At 37.8% G+C, this 3,184-nt stretch overlaps 1 pseudogene across 1 annotated transcript; it reads left to right on the top strand.

Annotated features, from left to right (window-relative positions):
* The first annotated feature begins 335 nt into the window (after positions 1–335).
* LOC128574214 (60 kDa heat shock protein, mitochondrial-like) lies at positions 336–2,356 on the top strand (annotated as a pseudogene). The gene has a single exon (XR_008376643.1). The product of XR_008376643.1 is annotated as a 60 kDa heat shock protein, mitochondrial-like (transcript).
* Positions 2,357–3,184: the final 828 nt, after the last annotated feature.

A 3,184-nucleotide genomic window follows, 5' to 3' on the forward strand; every position in this document is an offset into this window, starting at 1 on the left:
AAAATTTTTAAATGTGAAAGGATTATTTCCAAAAACCTGACTCTGAAATTGCATTACAAGAATGGATGATGGTAGAAAAACATTTGATTTCTATTATTGCCTGAGGCTTGGGAAAACACCATTTTTAATAATCCTGTTATAATATTCCAAGATTTTTTTTTATACTTCATTACAGTGAAGCTGAGAATTGCCCTTCTCAATGAATGAATGTTTAATATCCTTTTATTTCACAAAGAAAAAAGTAGATCTAGTCATTTTACTTACAGAATCAAAAGACTGGTTAAGATTTGGCATCTGTTAAAAGTTATACATCTATGGGCACTCTGTCTCTCACTCGCCACCGACAACCTGCCACGCCACGCGCACGCCCTGCCGCCGCCCCAGAGAAATGCTTCGATTACCCACAGTTCTTCGCCAGATAAGACCAGTGTCCAGGGCACTGGCTCCCCATCTCACTCGGGCTTATGCCAAAGATGTAAAATTTGGTGCAGATTCCCGAGCCTTAATGCTTCAAGGTGTAGACCTTTTAGCCGATGCTATAGCTGTTACAATGGGGCCAAAGGGAAGAACAGTGATTATTGAACAGAGTTGGGGAAGTCACAAAGTAACAAAAGATGGTGTGACTGTTGCAAAGTCAATTGACTTAAAGGATAAATATAAAAATATTGGAGCTAAACTTGTTCAAGATGTTGCCAATAACACAAATGAAGAGGCTGGGGATGGGACAACCACTGCCACTGTGTTGGCACGGTCCATTGCCAAGGAAGGCTTGGAAAAGATTAGCAAAGGTGCTAATCCAGTGGAAATCAGGAGAGGTGTGATGTTAGCTGTTGATGCTGTCATTGCTGAACTGAAGAAGCAGTCTAAGTGACAACTCCTGAAGAAATTGCTCAGGTTGCTACAATTTCTGCAAATGGGGACAAAGAAATTGGCAGCATCATTTCTGATGCAATGAAAAAGGTTGGAAGAAAAGGTGTCATCACAGTAAAGGATGGAAAAACACTGAATGATGAATTAGAAATTATTGAAGACATGAAATTCGATCGAGGCTATATTTCTCCATACTTTATTAACACATCAAAAGGTCAGAAATGTGAATTCCAGGATGCCTATGTTCTATTAAGTGAAAAGAAAATTTCTAGTGTTCAGTCAATTGTACCTGCTCTTGAAATTGCCAATGCTCACAGTAAGCCCTTGGTCATAATTGCTGAAGATGTTGATGGAGAAGCTCTAAGCACACTCGTTTTGAATAGGCTAAAAGTTGGTCTTCAAGTTGTAGCAGTCAAAGCTCCAGGTTTTGGTGATAATAGAAAGAATCAGCTTAAAGACATGGCTATTGCTACTGGTGGTGCAGTGTTTGGAGAAGAGGGGTTGACCCTAAATCTTGAAGATGTTCAGCCTCATGACTTAGGAAAAATTGGAGCGGTCATTGTGACCAAAGATGATACCATGCTCTTGAAAGGAAAAGGTGACAAGGCTCAAATTGAAAAACGTATTCAAGAAATTGTTGCCAGTTGGAGATTACATCTAGTGAATATGAAAAGGAAAAACTGAATGAACGTCTGGCAAAACTTTCAGATGGAGTAGCTGTGCTGAAGGTTGGTGGAACAAGTGATGTTGAAGTAAATGAAAAGAAAGACAGAGTTACAGATGCTCTTAATGCCACAAGAGCTGCTGTTGAAGAAGGCATTGTTCTTGGAGGGGGTTGTGCTCTGCTTTGGTGCATTCCAGCCTTGGACTCATTAACTCCAGCTAATGAAGATCAAAAAATTGGTATAGAAATTATTAAAAGAACACTCAAAATTCCTGCAATGACCATCGCTAAGAATGCAAGTGTTGAAGGATCTTTGATAGTGGAGAAAATAATGCAAAGTTCTGCAGAAGTTGGTTATGATGCTATGATTGGAGATTTTGTGAATATGGTGGAAAAAGGAATCATTGATCCAACAAAGGTTGTAAGAACTGCTTTACTGGATGCTGCTGGGGTAGCTTCTCTGTTAACTACAGCAGAAGTTGTAGTCACAGAACTTGCTAAAGAAGAGAAGGACCCTGGAATGGGTGCAATGGGTGGCATGGGAGGTGGTATGGGAGGTGGCATGTTCTGATTCCTAGAATAGTGCTTTGCCATTAATGAACTGTGACAGGAAGCTCAAGGCAGTGTTCCTCACCAATAACTTCAGAGAAGTCAGTTGAAGAAAGTGAAGAAAAGGCTGGCTGATTTTTAAGAAAATCACTATAACCATCAGTTACTGGTTTCAGTTGACAAATATAATGGTTTACTGCTGTCATCCATTGTCCATGCCTACAGATAATTTATTTTGTATTTTTGAATAAAAAGACATTTGTACATTCCTGATACAGGGTGCAAGAGCCATGTACCAGCGTACTGCTTTCAACTTAAATCACTGAGGCATTTTTACTACTATTCTGTTAAAATCAGAATTTGAGTGCTTGCCATCACCAGATGAAAAGTTAAGAAGCAGCCTTTCTGTGGATAGTAAGAATAATTGTGTACAAAGTAGAGAAATATCCAATTATGTGACATCCTTTGTGTAATAAAAATTTGTTTAAAGTTAAAAAAAAAAAGTTATACATCTATGGAAAAGACTTAACAGGGAAGGTGCTTACGAGAGCAGAAAAAAGTTAAAAATAGTGTTTTTTCTTATGGATTTTACAAAACACAGGTACAATACTTAGTGGAATATTATGATTATTTTTATATGTGATAAATTAGTTTGGAATAGTTGACAATTTCTCATCACCTAAGATGACTTTGTTATTTTAACATTTATCCCTAAGTTAATAACCCAAGCTGCATGAAGATATGTGGGCTGTTTTACTTGTTTCATAATTAAAATGAAATATGGTTTGTGATAAGTAGAAAGTATATTTGGTTTCTTGGATAATTTCTAGAAAATATATTTGGTTTCCCAGATAATTCTCTATCCTACACTGTCACTAAATGAGAAATCAAAAGCACTATATTCTTTACAAACATAACTACTAAATGCCTTTTGTTGTTTCCATTTTAATTACAATCATATATAAGATATGGCTTATAGAATGTTTTTTTAAAGATACTATCCAGTGGGTGGCACCTGTGGCTCAGTGAGTAGGGTGCCGGCCCCATATGCCGAGGGTGGCGGGTTCAAACCCAGCCCCAGCCAAACTGCAACAAAAAATA

Source organism: Nycticebus coucang, chromosome 2 (assembly GCF_027406575.1).
Source record: "Nycticebus coucang isolate mNycCou1 chromosome 2, mNycCou1.pri, whole genome shotgun sequence".
NCBI lineage: Eukaryota > Metazoa > Chordata > Mammalia > Primates > Lorisidae > Nycticebus > Nycticebus coucang.